This window comes from Apus apus, chromosome 3 (assembly GCF_020740795.1).
Source record: "Apus apus isolate bApuApu2 chromosome 3, bApuApu2.pri.cur, whole genome shotgun sequence".
Classification (NCBI taxonomy): Eukaryota; Metazoa; Chordata; class Aves; order Apodiformes; family Apodidae; genus Apus; species Apus apus.
In genome coordinates, this window is record NC_067284.1 from 77442504 (window position 1) to 77460092 (window position 17589).

Here is a 17589-nt window from a genome sequence, read left to right on the forward strand (position 1 = left end):
GAAGCTCAAGCAGTGCCAAGAACAGAGTGTGATCTGGGCTGTTTTAAGATGTTAGGTTTGTCTTTGTATGCAGGAGCCCTCCTTGTTCTCGTTACCTCTCTTGAGTGCCAGAGTCTTTGAGGTGAGAGAGTCATCTTCTTCCTTGCTCACAGTGAAAACTACTTTCCTCAGTTTGGAACCTCATTTAACTAGAAATTATCCCATCTAGATGTTTGTCTGTCATCACTGGAGGATCTGTTACATCCTAAAGCACATATCCATGTGTGTCCACCCAATAATCTCTAGGATGAACATTTCCTCTGTACTTGATAATGGAGACATCTGTCACTGTATCCCATTTCATCTGCAGATTGTTTCATGGGTCTTTGATTTTATCTTTTCACCTCTCCAGAAGGAGATTCCTTCTATTTGCATGTCACACTCAGGAATGGAGAAGAACGAGTGCAAAGATTTTTACCCAGACTGTGCTTCTCTGTCTTGGTAGAAGCATACAGTTTGCAGTGCATCAGGATGAAGACGTTGTTCTGAACAAATTATTTCTTTTTCTTTAGTGGGACAGAGAAGCTGTGGTCAAACAAATCTTGTGCTTAGTAGTTGGCTAGTGCAACCCAAGCAGAGGAAATGGAGGATTTACGGTCCCCAGAAAAGACTGTTTGGGTAAGTCCCAGAAAGTGGATTGATAAAATTATCATTGTAAACATATGAAGGGACAATGACTGCATTACTGTGTAGCCAATGTAACTCCAGATCACCCTTCTTAGGAGTCCAGTGTTCCCCTTGTTTGGTTTCAAGCAAGATGCCCATCAATTCCACCCTCCTCTTCAAATATTACACGAGCATAACTGATCCTTTACAGTAGTTATGGATGAACACACTGCTTCTGAAGACTTAATCAAAAAGACCCCCAGGTAATCTCCAGCTGCATCATATGTTTCCACATATACATGCTCACTCTCCTCCTCCACTTCCCTTTGTCCCTTGTCCTGCTGCCCTTTCCCTCATCAGTTATGCTCCATACCTCACTGTACCCTGCAACACTCTCCATCCATCTCCCACCATTCATCCCTACACTCCTCAGCCCCACCAAACTTAAAAATTTAGGGCACAGAGTTTTCCTCATGCATGTGAACAACAGTGGGTGGAGTGGCTGCTGAAATCTTACTGGATCTGCAATATGGGCAGTGGGGTCTGTATGCACTTAAAAACAAAATCCTGGGGGAAATCCTAAAGCCAAGTGAAGACGTCAGGATTTTGCTTGAAAGGCCAATAGATCTGTAGTTGAGAAAATTAACCCCTGGCACCAAACAAGCTAAGCAGGAGATGTTGAAAGTTAGGCTGTTTGCCTGGAAGTCCTTCATACTAATCCCTGGCTCTGACTTTGAGGGTGACCTAGAGCAAGACTGTTAATTTGCCTCTAGATAATGAGATGGCTTCAGGAGGAGGAGCAAGGAAGACCTTTAGTGTCTCATTTCTTTGCTTCACCTAGCCTGGCAATGACCACTTCACTCACAGCTGCTCTGACCCAAGTGTCTGTCACATCAAAAGAAACCAGAGTTCAGCATCTATTCTGGGAAATACAGATGGGAGTGAAGGGAAGGAGGGGGGAGACCCGTTTCCATGGTTTCAAGCTCTTTCTGGATGTTGCTTCCATCCTCTTCAGCAGCTAATTTCTCCAGTTTCAGGGCTTAGGTCCAGCTTTGCCTCCTGATGCACTTCAGGGTCTTTCACACCTTCACTGAGGGACATGGCAGGGAAGTGGAGTGGTCTGCTCCTGGTCACGCCAGGTCACACTCTGCCTTGTGTTGCACCCCAGCTTTCATTGAGTTTTTAGGTTGCTGTGCTCCACTGTGCCTTCCTCCTTCTGTCCACGCTGCCCCTCACACAAATGATACCCAGCTGCATGTTTGCCTCTCCTGCCCAGAACCATGAGAACTGTAATACCTCCAGGATAAGCAACAGCTCTCCTCTCTTCTTCTTTCCTCAGGGCAGGAGGAGGCTCTTTGCAGCCTCACTAATTCCCTCTCTTAGCCCCACTGAAAGGATACCACAACAACTACATATTTTCAAGGACACAGCCCATCGATCTAAATCCCTTAAAGAATACAGCCAAATAGGTCCTGCTGGTGGCATGTGGGGTGTCCTCCTGGCAGGGGCTGAGATCACCCCACTGCAGTGCCCTCCATCCCTGTGCCAAAACCTCTTGCCACTTTCCTCCCAGGCACTCCCTCTCTCTTTCCCCCCAAATCCCCTTCCCAGAAGATCCTTCCCACAGACCAGAGGCAGATTTTGCCCCTGGAGACTCTGTAAAGGAAAAGAGCTAGTTCATAGAGATCTTTTGAATAGCCCTAAGCCCAGACTGAATTTTCCTGGGAACACCTCCCACCTGCTTTTCCTAGGAAGGACTGAATGTGGAGAAGCTTAGAGGCCGGCCCATGGCTACTAGTCTAAACACAAGAAAAGGGAAAGAAGTACTTAAAAAGCTACCTACCCTATAATTTAAATATGAAAAGGATTAAGCTTATCTTCCTGGGAAACAGAGGAGAGGTGGGAAGTGGCAGAGTAAGGGGCCTACAGTTGAACAAGCTTTGTTTGCAGGATAAGTGGCTTTTATTCTTGACGAGGAGAAGTGTTTACAAATAATGCTGACGGTCCAGCCCTGACTGTGCTTCAAAAATGCAGCATCCCTACTCCTGGATTGCCTCAGCACCACATCCCCTGAGGCAGGGAGAAGCAATAAATCAGAGTAGCAATCCAAAAACATGACACAACTTTTGAGCAATATTTTCTTGTGCCTTGTGGTACATAGAGGGCTGCTGTCCCCACATCCCACTGGTAATTGCTCTGGTAACAAAAATATTATTGTCTGCGCTGTGATGGACAATAAAGACCCCTCAAGCTCATTGTTTTAGAGTCGGGATTTAGCCCAAATATCCTTGCCACGCCTCTGCCTCTAAATGCTGTGATTCAGTAACTTGGCTGTGGGCTGGAGAGTGGTTCCCTCCCATCTGCTGCATGGGTCAGCCCCGTAGGTGGGATGGAGGTGATACAAGGACCTCGGGCCAGCCTGCAAGACAGGAACAAGTTACATCCCTGTGGACGATAGTGCTTCAGAGCCCTTTGGAAGAGAGTAGTTGAGAGGTGACCAGTGTGTCTCCTTTGCCCTCTTGCCCAACCCGTAGCTCTGCTCCTGTGGACTCCATCCCACATCCATGAGTTCCCAGGTCCTGTGTCTTCTGAACCCTAGAGGGTACTAGAGAGCAATATTCAGCCTCCTGAGAAGCAGTCTACTTGCCTGTGATCCCTGAGGTGTCTTTTGTGAAACTAGGAAGCAGACCTGTCTGTGTACTTTAGAGGAGCCTAGGAGTCATCAGGGCCTAAGCATCTCTCTCATTTATCATCTCTCTCTGAACGCAAGCAGGAACTGCTCAGCGTAGGGAATGTAAAGCCCAGCAAAGGATGTACTTCCCTCTGGAGTCTTCAGGGTAGGCACCCTAGGCGATGACAAAAGCATGTTAACACACACACTTGCCAGCACCACCCTGACTTTAATAACCAGGGACCCCTTTGTTATTATCTCCTCTGCTTTACAAGACATGGTGCTCCAATACTCTGGTGACAGGAACCATACAAGAACAAGACCCAAGTAGACTACACCATCTGTACCACATTACACAAGTCCTCCAAGCAGTGAATCTGAGTATCCCAGCACGGAGGAGAGTACGCAGTGTAAGAGCATACGCTGCCCGGCCTGGAATCGTAATGCAGAATGGGATCATCCCAAACCCATCCCATCTGGGCACTCATCCAAATTTTAAATGTTCTGTGAGTTCAGACACAAGAGAAACATTTCTGCCCTTTCTGCTTTGCCCTGTGATGAGAGCAGAGGAGCAGCAGAGACTGGGTGGGAAGTAAGTCAAGAGGACCCCACCAAATAATGTCCTTAAAAATAATGATCAGTCTTGGTGACTTGTTTCTCCTTTCTGGACTACACAGAGTCCTGACGTCAGTGAAGGCCTTCTGCTTCTGGAGAAAGAAACATCTCTCATTCCTGACAGTCCAGGGTGACAGATGTGGAGAATGCTGGCCATGGTTGGCATGTTATTTACACTTGAACATACGGAAGATTTCAATCAGATCTAACCACTCACAGTTATAATGTTCTATTTCGGCATCAAAAGCACACAGAAATTCACAAAGCATGGGTTAAAACAAAAATATGCTTCCAGATCAGCAGGAGAAAGAAGTTAAAGAACATACCAAAGAACTAAAGAGCAAAAAAAATGTGCCCTACTTATTTCTTACCCCATTTTAACTTTGTGGAACTGGCACGCATGCAGTATTACATAGCTGAGACTGTCCTGGAATTCCTTTTTGGAAATCACTTCTTAAAGGCAAGATTTTCTTGTTCAGAACTTCCTTCCTAGCCTTGAAGATCCATGTGATCCCTGAAGTCGTTACCCCGGCTCAGAGACAAACAAAGGTACAGTATTAGGAAGTAAAGAAGGGCATCATCTGATAGTACTTCATACCACCCCTTCGTTCCTTCTAACTGTGAGATTCTCCTTTCCACTAGCTGCAGGTCTTAATCTCTTCCTCTTGTCCATGGCCTCCACTGCTCAAATCTCTCCTGGATGTTCTCCTTGCACAGCTATGGGCTCTTCTGTATTTCATGGTAACAGCAAATTTGATCCTGGCATCCCCTGCAGCAACAGCCAGTTGAAAGAAAGAAATTAAGGAAAGCACAGACTGAGGTGGGATGATTATTTGCTTGTGGGGTAGCTGAGTAAAAATCTTTTAGAAGGAGCTTGGAACAAGATTTCCATGAAGAAGGAAGGACAGGTCTCCTGACTGAAGGCAGGAAATGTCTCCTTTCTGTTACTTAAACTAATGATTCAGAAGTAGTTACTGGTTTTGCTGTTCAGATGAATTAGAAAAATAAGAAGTCCCCAAATATGTTCACAAGCTGTTTCAAAGAATGTCAGCCAAACCCAAGCCGTCCTATGGTCCTGCATGGCTGCCCAGGGCAGTGGTGGAGTCACCATCCCTGGAAGTATCTAGAAGCTGTGCAGATGTGGTGCTGACGGACATGGTTTAGTGGTGGCCTTGGCAGTGCAGGACTGATGGTTGGACCTGATGATCTGAAAGGTGTTTTCCGACCAAAACTATTCTATGATTATATCTGGCTAAAATACCTGTGTTTTGTCACCTGGATGAATTTTGTTTGCATCCACACAACTCAAGGAAGGCCCTGCCAGGAAGTGGTCCAAACACCAGCAAGCTCCCACACAGCTATCTCCATATATAGGTGCACAGCACCTGCAATTCAGCACACTCTTGGCCACACATAAAACACCCCCACAGTTACTGAAACCACACCATGGGCATTAAGAAAACCAGGTGGACACCACAGAAGATAAGGCAAAAGTGCAGGCCCAAACACAAATTTAGGGGACACATCCATTATGAAACCATGGAAGAGGCAGCAGCTACCTTGACAGCAGCAATCAAAGCCTAAGTGTCCAGCAGGCTTTTAAAATTGTCAGACCTCCTGCACTAGCCCAAGATGAAGGCCCATTCAGAAGCTACTTATTGCACTTCAGGTTCTGTTTTCACTCCATAAAGAAAATAAATGTTTTGGCCAATAACACAGTCAGTTGTTTGGCTTTTGTTATGCATACGCAGGGAAACTTCCTAGTAGCATCTTGCACTGTCATCAAATACCATTAATTTGTTCCTTTCCACTGAGCTAGGCTCAGGCTTGAATTCTCAATTCATAGGCTTTGAACTTGACTCAGGGTAACATTGTTTTAGCTGAGGTTCACAGGCTCTTAAGGCCATAGAGGGCCAGCCAGAACATCTTGTCTGACCTCCTGCTGCCCCTAGGCCACAGCCTTCAGCAGTTCAAGAGCTCTACTTGGTTTCAGCAAATCTATGCCAGCACAACCAAAAAGACCTCCAAGATTTTTACTTTTACAGTGAAAACAAGGCAAGATGTTAATTAGGTGTTTTTCTAATGCGACTTTGATAGAAGGAGCCACACAAAGACAGAAGTATGCCAAAATCAACATCACTTCCGTCCTTACACCCCATCTGGGTGAGGACAGACCAGACCCTTTCCAGTTTTTCTCCTGGGTCTCAATACAGGGCTCAGGATGAAGCCTCTCAAGCCAGCAATTCTCTCACGCCTGGTGCATAGTCACTGGAGCACTTCCCTGCCTCTCGCCCCCACTCTCTCCACCCCATCCTTCCCTACCCATGAGCAAATACGACACCTGAAAAAACAGTATTTCTGAAGGCTGGTTATGCACTCCTAATGAAAAAGGCTGAGATCTCTGTGTAACTGCAACCAAGAAGCTGTGTTGTAAAAACTAGGATCATTCATAAAGAGGAACAAAGGAGGAAGCTGTATGCAAGGAACAATTCACAGAGCACAGTTCCACCAGCTCTGGCCTTTGCTTCGGTACCAATTTACATGGGTTGTTCCTGGGAAACCTACATGCGAGAACAGAGAGAAAGGTGAGATGATGTCCTCTGCTCACAAGCATGAAACAGAAACTATGTGAGGATTTATGAGATGCTTTTCTTTTCCTTTCACCATCTTCAGAGATTCAAACAGACTGTCTAGCTAGTATGAATGCTCATGGCCAAATTCCTGTGGGAAAAATTCTTGCTGAGTCAAGCTGGTGGAAAAACAGAAATTCTGCTTTTCGGGAAATTCCAGGACCTCTGTTTTCTCCCTAAATTAATTAGAAAAGTCAGAAATCAAAACTTGCTGAAGAATGACATTTCCAAGTAATTTTCTTTAATATCTGGAAGAAAACACAGGCCAGTCTGACTTTTACAAGCAGCAGCTCTGTCAGACGTGCACCAAGAATAAAATCTTTTGAACATTTCTATGCTGCAATTCCAAAAGCCACACCACGCTGCAGTAAACAAGTGCAACATCAGAGACAGTGTTCCCACTAGCACCAGATAGCCCTGCAGAAAACGTAGTGTTTGTGCAAGCAATGTCTGAAATTGTCCCCTAACAGACACATCAAGTTGGAAGGAGATTCCCTTCCCCGCAGGGCCATTTGTTGGGCTCTTTTCTGCTATCTGTGCGAGGTGAAAGTATGTTTACATTGTGAGTACTTTCTCCTTCCACTGTCATTACCTCTCCCACACACTGTGTGTGTTCCAGTGACGTGAAAGGAAGTTATAGCTGACATAGGAAAGGGACAGGCTTTTATGATGTTCCCCAGAGCCTTGAAACAAAGGCTATTACAAGGTACTGTCTGTGCTCCTTCCAGTGCACAGAGTGCATGCTCACCCACATGGCAGCTCCTGAAGCCTGAATTGTGCAATCCTGTGCAGCACCAGCGAGACTTCAAGCAAACAGTCTCATACAGCACACACCAAACTGAGCTCATGAGGCTGAGTAAAGGTGACTTCAGCCTTCCATCCTTTCTCTGCGTCAAGTGAGTAATGGACAGCAGCAGCAGCAGGGACCTTCACGAAGTGGTGTGCAGAGGATGGACCATTTCCAGTGCAGTAACACCAGGGAGCTCAGCCTGCAAAGCCCAAGCTGAAACTGCTGTGGGAAGAGGGACAGGGATAGATCAAGGCCTCACTCTGCTTCTCTATGCCAGACTGCACAAACTTTCCCCAAGTCAAGCCAGAATCAAGCAGAGATGTCATTCAATAAGGCAGTCCCAGGACAAGGTTTCTCCAACTGGCCAGGCGCCATAGACAAAAGATCATTTAACAGAAGTAGGATGAAAGAATTGTTCTGTTAAATTCAACCAGCACCTCCTGCTTCCAGGCTGCTCTGTGGCCTATTTGTAACAGCAGCATGCTGGGGAGACTGCAAACACGGGCATTAAGAGTTACGCTATGTGGTGCCGGAGAACTTAGTTACTTTAGGTAGTGAATTTACCAAGGACTGACTGGAGCACAAAGGACGTGGTGTGTAAAGGCTCAGGCAGAAACAAAAAAGCATAACAAATCACTGCAAACTCCCATTGGGAATCAGAGGACAGAAGGGCTGCAAGGCATGTACATGAAGTGCACAAAAAGAAGCAGCAGAACCTAGGAAACCATGTAGCCGTATTATTTCTTCCTCAGTTGAAGCATGAAGTTCCTGTTTAGTAAAAGGGCTGTAGCCCTCATGCAGGAGAGCAAATCTGGGCCTCTTCAGTAGGCTGTAAGAGGAAGCAAAACAACTACAAGAATGGATTTCAAATTGCAGATGTAGCTGTCAAGGTGCTGCAGGGTTACAAACACAAGCCCTGATTCTGCTATGTGTTTCTCTCGGGTGCCTTTCCCTGCTCCACATGCAGACCTGGCTAACTCAGAGGTCCACTCATAAATTGCTCCTTGCAGGACCAGGACCTGAGTTGAACAAGCAGATTGGGTTTAGAGGAGTGACTTTTAGTGAGGCCTAAAAGGTCTGGAAAAGAAGAGATCTGAAACTTCCAAAAAGCTTGATCATTCTCACTACTTCCTCCAGACAGGAGAATCAAAGGCCAAGTGACTTGATCACATCCCTCCTTCTTTCTTAATCCCAGATCAGGAAACAGCAACAGCAGCATGCCACAGTGGTGAGACTGACACATGGTTGCAAGGTTACAGGGAGTAGTGAATAGCCATGAAGCTTTCATAGAGCTACTGCTAAGGGGGGGTTGAGTGGCAATATCTTATCAAAATTGAACTCAAGAAGTATAAAGAGAATAAAAGGTGGAGGAGGAATATTCTAGAGTGACAGCCATGAGGTGCAAGGGGCTAACAGTCAGCTCATTTGATATTTTAGCTCCCTTTATATACATTGGGAATGGTTTGCAGATAAGTGAGATTTCAGTGGACTCCAGCCTGGTGCTACTTTCTCTGCACAGGAGCAAATACCCAACAATGCCACCGCCCAAAACCAGACTGTTACAAAATCTTCCTAGCTCAACTACCAAACCCTACAGGGAGGAGAAATGAGAAACAGCAGGACTGGCAGCACACTGTGAGACTCTCCCCAAGTCTTCTGCTGCAAGAGCCAGCCGTGAGGATGAGCAGGGTGTACACCATCAAGGGTTCATCCGTATGCATGGTGGAGTTAACTTATGTATTTTACAGTCCAATCCCCCTTTCCAGTTAGCTGACTTGGCAGGAAAGCAGTTGTGCCTCCCTGGCTTCTCTCCGTGCTTTTGGGGGCTTATCCCACTGTCGCAAGGGCTGTGCAAGAAACAGCAGAGCTCTACAGACCCTTTCCCAGAGAACTGGGGGGAGAGATGCTGCCTGACCTAGGGCAAGGAGAGGATTATAGGGAGACCCTGGAGGATTTGGCGGCACAGAAGAGGGGCTAATCTGCACCCGTATTGCAGCAGTTATGTCAGCAGCCTTGGGGTTGTACTCTAGCCCATCTCATTAGCTGGCCAGCCAGCTCAAGTCAAAAAGCATCTCTGATTTATAGGGGTGTGGGTGTGGATAAGACACAAGTTACCAGCAACACTGGAGTTATAATCTCATTAACTCTGCAGTGGATGCACACCCTAAGCAGGGAGGCCAGGGAGGCAGGGGGACTCCAAGAAAGAAACAGGGAATCCAGGCTTGTATTTCTGGTCCAGTTGTAGCCTTCCCACTTTCATTCCCTTCACCCCACGCAGCCATCTGTCCTGGTGCCACCTGCACAAGGTAGGGCAGGATGTGGCTTTCCTTTCATTCTCCGGCACACAAGATCTCAGCAGCAGGATCTCCTCCTTCTGTCCCTATTGAAGCCACTCATCCCTTCTCCACCTCTACTCCAAGACCCCACAGCTGGGCCCAGAGCATGCAGCCAGAAATTAGAGCTTTCAATGCAATCACTGTGGGTTTCACAACCTCCTAGTACTGCAGCTTTACAGTTTTTTTGCTGTGTGCCAACATCTGTGGATGCATGCTCTGTTCCTCTGGATATATGTGCATCTATGTGTCATGCTGCCCATCTCCTAAAGCACAGGTGAATGTCAGGCCTGTGAAAAGGTGATGTCCATGGTTTGGCAGCCGCACATTTTGTGGTCACTCTGTATATCAGATGGACATGGGAAATTCCTGTGGGACTCGCAACAAGTTTCTCCCTTGGCTAATTTTTAATGGCAAATGTAATCACCATCTGAGCCCGAGGAGCAGAAATTCCTGAGGGATAATTGGCTTTGTCGGTCCGTTAGGCACACTCAGCCTTGATCTCTTCAATTACTGTACGCATGTACCTACTTTCACACTGACATGCCGGTGAGGACAAGCCTGCTGGCTCCATGGATGGCTGCGTGTCTTCAAGCAGCACAGCCGCTCTGGTAGCAAATGCAGTGCACGAGACATTGGGCAAGGCTAGCCAGCAACACCAGTCTTAGCTTGGTGGCAGCCACTTCACGAGCAAGATCACAGAGGAGATAGGACCTGCAGGGACAGAAGAACAAATTAAGTGGGCCACCAGTTGGTCCTCTTCCACCAGTTGACTCAGGCTGTTGACCACAAACTTCACCACATGCCACCACACGAGGCGCTCAGTTCTCATTGCCAGTAAGGCCTTCTACACACAAAAAACTGGTCAGTCACTTCAGCAAACCCTCCCCATGGAGACTCAGCTTCCACTGGCAAAAAGTCTGCACATGTCAGGGTGGCTTATCCCAGATGAATTTGCTGCCAGCAAAGCAGCACATTGCTGTATCGATGGGAGGAACACCATGACTTTTTCCTTCCTTGATTAATGGGGTTATGCAGGCAAAAAATTGTTGGGAACAGACCAGGCTGATGACCCCTTAATGCTGGCGCATCAGCATGCAGCATTTAAATGATGTGTATGACATTGAAGCATGCTTTGAAGCCCCTCCATGGGGCCCAGGAGGGCTACACTTAGGCACAAACTTCAGGCCCAACATCCATTATATGAGATTACATACTGGGGTCTTGGGCACAACAAAAGAGGTAGAGATACATGTGCATCATCCTCCTCATGTACCCCATGCCTTCGTCACAGTCTGACCAGCACGTTCCTCCACACTGTCTCCTCTCCGTGTCTGTCACACTCATGTCTCACCTGTCCCACATGCTGCTCCCATCTCACTTGGTCCTCCCCATCTCCCCTACAGCACACTGCTACCGCCTTTCCCCCTACAGCCCTCAGGTCTGACACCCTTTCCCTGGCTCACCCTGGGGCTGCTGCCCCTCCACCAGAAACCAGTGGGTTGTTCCCTGGCTCTGCTGTCCCCGGAGTTCATTGCAGGCAACATTCACTCCCTCATCTCCTCTAATTGCGGTCAGCACCCCCTGGACTGGGGGGACTCATAAATACCACGGCCCTGTGAGGGAGTCTTCCAGCCAGTAATTGACTAAACTTTCCAGATGCGCTTCCAGCAAGAAATTAAAAAGCAATGTGACCCTTGTCAAGGGCACCCCCCGCAATGCAAACACCCTCTCCCAGGAAAGCCCTGTCCCCACAGGCGCAGGGCTGGCAGGAGCCGCAGTGGCCAGAGGCTCCGGGAGTGGGGGGCTGTAAATCAGGCCTTTCCCACTCCTTGCTCCCCCCCAGCCCCTTATCAGTGCCGCTCGGAGCCGTAGGTGCTTCAGAAGATGGGGGCGGGCACTGCTGCTGGTGGAGATAAGGGCCCACCGGGGCAGGCTCTGCCCCCCTGGGAGCCTCCAGACCCTGCAGACGCAGGGGCCTGGCCAGTGGTCGCTCATGCCACACCTCTGGGACAGCGGACCTGTCTGCACATGGAGGTCCTGAGGCAAAGGGTTCTTCCTTCTCCTCCCTGCTCCTGGCCCCCGGCAGCACAGGGGCTCGTGGCCTAACTGTGTGGCTCACCTCTCTGCCATGGCAGCCTGCTGCTTGGCAGGCCCTGCGCCTCAACCCGGACAGGCTGTCACTTCCCTATCCCCTCCCCCCCTTCGCCACACAAGAAACATCCTCAGGGCTTAATGAAAAAATAAAAGAAAGCAAGAGCTTTACACTCAGGGAGAGAAATGGCAGCGCCAACAAATGGGCTAATGGTGTGTTGGTCTGGCAAAGCAGCCCCTGCGCCAGCCTCAGCCCGCGGGAGCCACTCCCGGTCCCCAAGAGGCTGTCTTGCCAGGGATCATCCTGGCAGCATCCCCTTGGCACCCAAGCAATGCCATCGCTTCCCAAATGAGCTTCTGCACCCTCCAGCAATGCTGTGATGGGAGACGAGACGTAGCCGAGTCTCTCTCCTGTTGGAGGCCTGACAACTCGTCTCAGGCTCCAAGAAACGCGACAGAGCTGCCACCTCACCGGGCTCTGCAAGAGGCTTGGGATTTTGGGACAGCACAGGCTGCAGGGCAGAGAGGCAGGGAGCGAAGAGCCTGGCGAGGCAGAGGTCCTTGGCAGGGCTGCCTTCGACCACTGGGGTCTGGAGCCATTCGGGGCCGGGGCCAAGGGCCTGGAGGAGGCTTTGGGAGGGAAATGCGCCTGTTGCGTGCCGCTCTCCTGTGCACCCTCGCTCCCCCGGCACCGTGACCGCCAGGGCAGGAACGACGGTCTCCAGCTGTGGGGCTTGCAGGAGGAAGAGGGGGATCCAGTCTGAGGGGAGGGCGCCCTTTAGCAGTGGGGTGGGGTGGAGAGGCAAAACCACGCGTGCTGCAGCTCGCCCCTGGCCAGCTGTGGTTGGTAGCTGGGAAGCAGAGGCCAGGGCGGTGAGGAGAGAGCAGTGAGGAGGTCCCTGCGGGGCAGGACACAGCTCTCTGGAGGGGGCATGGAAGGAAGTGCCTGGGGAGTGCCAGTGACTCACAGCATCGCAGGCAGGCACAGATAAGTGGTTGAAAGGTCTCTCACCCTGCTAATCCTGCTTCCCTCCAATAACTTTAAATCCATCACTCAAAAATTTGGTGTTTCTCTGTTGGAGAGCTGGGTGGCCTACAGGATGAATGGAGCTCTTCACCCTTGGGGCAGCAGGGAGACTCCAGAAAACAGGGCCAGAAAGGTGCTGGCATGTTCGCACATAGCTGGGTTATAATTTACAGGCATACTCCATATGCTTACTCCCATTAACATCTTAGCTTGGAAGGCGCCCAGTCTCCTTTCACCCCTGAAGGAATCAGCCTCATCAGAAAGCACTCAGAGGTCTCTGTGGCTATATTTGCCTGCAAAATAGAGGTACCTACACTGAGACCAAAGGCAAGCCTTGAACATCAGACTTGCTCCCCTTTGACGGAGTCAGAAAGATGGCACTTTCCACAGTGGGCAATCTGAAGTTGGCTGTCTTCCCGGAGGGGACACAGCACACAAAGACTGCTGCAATTTCAGTTACCTCAGGTGTCTTGCAATAGGGATCATTTGGGTTTGCATATTTAAAATAATACATATGAGAGATTGCCCAAGGGTCCAGTAAAGATCAATTAGCTGGTAGGAGAGAAGACTTTAACTTCATGGCTGGTCCACATAAGCCAGGACCTTGGGGGCACTTCAAATAGGATTGAGTCCATGCTTAAGTATGGTTTTATTACTGTCAGTAGCACCACTCACACAGAATGTGACAAATGCAAACGTTGCAGAAGCCCCAAATAAACTTCTGAGGTAGGTGAGAGTCAGACCAGTGCTCTCAACTACATGGGACGGCTTTGCCTTCTGGTGGACTTGTCTCCAAGCAGTTTACTTACTTTCCCAACACTCTGGAAGGCCATCGCCCCATACCTTCCCCTCCCATCCTTTCCCACTGTGTTTCTACCATCTTCATTTAGAGAGTGCTGTAAAGCCAGTTCCCTGTGGGCAGGCCCAGCACAGGGTCCCAGATGGAGCGCTGGGGGGGGGAGGAGGAGTGCTGAGTCTGTGTATTCTTCCAGATCTCCCCCCAACACACTCCTCCATGCAAAAATATCCCTTCTCCTATCAGCGGTTTTGGAGCTGACGTTCTTCATGACGTGGGTAACATCCCACAGGGGCCACAAGATGATCTCCACAATGATCTCCCCCCACCAGACTCCTGAACCCTTCCCGCCCTAGCTGGGGAGACTTTGCACTTGCCCCATCACTGGCACTTGCAGGATGCTGCTGGGTTGCATTGGCTGGTGACATGGTGGAGCAGCACTGATTAAGACCCACCCAGAGAGCTGCTCTTTGAAATTCTGCTCTCTTACTTCCAGAAGCTAGTATTTTCCTTCCTTAGGGTTCTTAGAAGGCTATACTCATGAAAGCCCTTGTATGCCCTCTTGAACAGGGCATTTCCAAGCACTGAAACCACAGCTGCAAGTGTTGAAAGCTCTGGAGCTCAAGCCCGCTGGCGACTCCACCATGTTGTCACAAGAAGAACTTGGATCACATACAGGAGCAATGGACTGTAGGCAGTAGTTGTCCCAGGCAAGGAGCAAGAATTTTGAGGAATGGCCTCAAAAGCAGCATCACCACCACGCCAGCATATACCTACTGTGAAAAGGTGTTTCCAGAGATCCCATCTCATTCCCTGTCCTAATTTGACTGCATGGGAACCTTTGCAGAAGAAAGAAGCATGACCAAGCACTGCTGGACAAGGAAAAATGGAGTTCACATAGTGAATGCCTGAAGCAAGGTGCTGAAATCCTGTCATGCCTTGGTGCACAGGGTCAGAGCTCTCTGGCAAGAAAAAGAGTTAAATTCCCTCATTAGTGCCAAGCTATGGCCTCAGGTCAAATGCAACCTCCACCACTGTGACAGAAGCAACCTCTGCCCCTTCCTTCCTTCCTTCCTTCCTTCCTTCCTTCCTTCCTTCCTTCCTTCCTTCCTTCCTTCCTTCCTTCCTTCCTTCCTTCCTTCCTTCCTTCCTTCCTTCCTTCCTTCCTTCCTTCCTTCCTTCCTTCCTTCCTTCCTTCCTTCCTTCCTTCCTTCCTTCCTTCCTTCCTTCCTTCCTTCCTTCCTTCCTTCCTTCCTTCCTTCCTTTCCTTCCTTCCTTCCTTCCTTCCTTCCTTCCTTCCTTCCTTCCTTCCCCCAGCATATCCCTCACCCTTTCTCCAGACCTCTCCCCTGTCTTGCATTTGCAGCTGCAGGAGGGGACAAGCAGTGGATAGGACATGAGGAACAGCTCTGCTTATCTCTCCCTAGAGAAAATTTCTCACCTCCACTCCATTCTGCTCAGCTGCCCAGGAGGCAGCCCTGTTGCTAGAGACAGCATCTGGCCTGCTCTGTTGACAAAGTCACAAGAGATGTGGAATGCACATGGAGATCAAGGCAGGGCTGACACAGACTTTAAGCCCATTCCCACTGCTCTGCTCATTGGAGAAAGGAGGTGGAAAGAGAAGGGTTTTCTTCTGCAATGTACCAAAAGTCAGGAGCAAATCTTGGCCCCTCTGTTCCCCTAGCCCAGCTGCTCTCAGCCACTAACACTTGCCTGCCCAATCCCAGATGGAGTCAGCATAGGGTTGACAGCTGGAGGCATCATTCCATGACCTTTGCAGAGAGGGCAGAATTTTTTTCCTCAGATATCCAAGTAGTTTCTGTGTCAACCACACCAATGTTTTGCTCCTAGACTCAATAGTGAGGCAGGATCTTCCAGACAGGCATCCACCAAGAACATTGTCTCCTTCCCTCTCTTCTGTTCGCCTATTTCACAGTTCCTCATCTACATGATTCCCCATTCAGATGCTTATCTGTCGAGTTTGGCATCAACCTTTAGATAACAGTGCTCTGCCCACGATCCTGCTGCACCCATTTGCAAAGGATCATGATGATGTACACTGTAACTGCCTGGCAGAGGAGGGCAAGTTAGCATTTGCCTGGCAGTTTTCATGCACACCACTCAACCGAGTGCTCATCTGTGCCTCCATTTAGTGGGGAGTTCCCTTGCCAGGAGGAGTCTGCCCGTTTCCAGAGGCTGCGACCACAACCATGGTGACACTTCCAGCAACAAGAGCAAAGCCTTGCTCTAAGTGCCCCCTCCCTGCATACTCCCAGACATCCAGGCTCTCTTGCCTTCCCCTCAGAGTACCCCCAGCTGCCCCCATCACCTGCCCCCTGCATTTCCCAATCTGCCCTTACTGCTCACTTCAGCTAAGTGGGAAACTGGGGTGTGAACCCTCCCTCTTGCATTGTAGTGCTCTGGTAAGGGGTCAGAGGAGGCCCCCAGGGCTAAGCACGCGTCCCCAACCCTAAATGACCCCACTGAGAGAGAGGCAGAAGCAGGCCCAGGGCAGCCAGCCCTTGCAAATCTCCCCTGCGTGGGGCTATGCAGAGGGTGCTGTGGCCAGTGCTCTCCTTGCTGCTCTGGCAGATGGGATGAGCTAGCAATGGTTCTGGTATAGAAATGCTGCTTTAAAAATACACCCCGTGCCCTCCCATGTCTCAATTGCACTGTGAGACTGACAGTACTGAAGGCCAGCTTAGCCTGAAATAGCTGGATTTTTAATGGTGCTCAGCTCCCACTGAGGACAATAGTGGATGCCACCCCCCGAGGGGCAGCAGAAGTGGTGCTGAAAAGCTGGCTGGCAGTGCTGCCGCTGCCGGCAGCCCCGGACACCCGGCGCTGTGGCTGCAGGGAGCCCCAACGGGCGAGGAGAACGAGTAAGACTTCCCCATCCCTGCCGCTCCGTCTCCGCCTTCGTGTTGCCAAAACAAAGAGGTTTGGGTGTGATCCTGTGCCCAGCAGCAGCTTCGGTGGTTGCGTGCACAACGTGCCCGCTGCCGGTGCTGCTCATGGAGGAGGAGGGTGCCTGTGCCCTGGATATGCTCCTCGGCGCCCGAGGCACCATGCTTCTTGCTCTCCAAAGTACACACGCCTGCACCACCGCCCCCTTGCCTGCGGCGGAATGGTTGGTGGAGACTTTTCCATGCTGCAAGCCAGGCTGGATGAGGAAGGCCGAGCTCTTCCCAAGGTGCCTGGCCACCTCCTAACACGAAATCATGGAGCTGATCAATGCAGATGAGCACGTAGAGTAGTGGGAGGGACAGTATGTGCTATCCCAGCCTGTTTACAGCCAAACCTGGCTTGACCTCCTCCAGGATCGCCCCAGGGAGCCAGGCTTCTCTTCTCCAGCTTTCCCTTTCTCATTTTATTGTTTTGACCTTTATAGCAATATCCAAGTAAACCCCTCAGACTAGAAATGGAGGGGCTGCAGTTTTCCTCAGTGGTCAGCAGAAGTCAAGAACAAGGGCAGACTTGTACTAATTCACTCTGCTGCTTAAAGCAGCACATACAGGATCCGAGATCCCACCACCAAAAACTAGAGGGAGGCTCACATCTGTACAACAGGGCATTCAGTGTCAGAATGAAATAAGAGGAGCAGAGAAGGAGAAATCCCCTGATGGTGCACAAGCACATGTCCCCAACCAAAAGCCACTCCCAGAGCAAACTGTGAAGACTCCAAGGCAGGAGGAGCTGAGTTACAGTAGCATTTCCATCCAATTTGGCTCCCATGCTGAGAAGAAGAGCCTGTGGTAAGCAAGCTGGCAAAGCCTGCCAGAGCCCAGCTATACAGTAACACTGGCTGTCAGAAGCAGAGCCTCTGGCCTATTCTGTCTAGGATATTTTTCTTTTTCTTTTTTTTTTTTAAGTCTTACTCTGCTTTTTCCAAACTCCAGACTCTGGCAAGCACTCTGGGCAGCCTGGTAACTGTGCTAAGTTTGGCCTGAAAGCATAATAATCCTAATGAGAATCGAAAGACCTGACT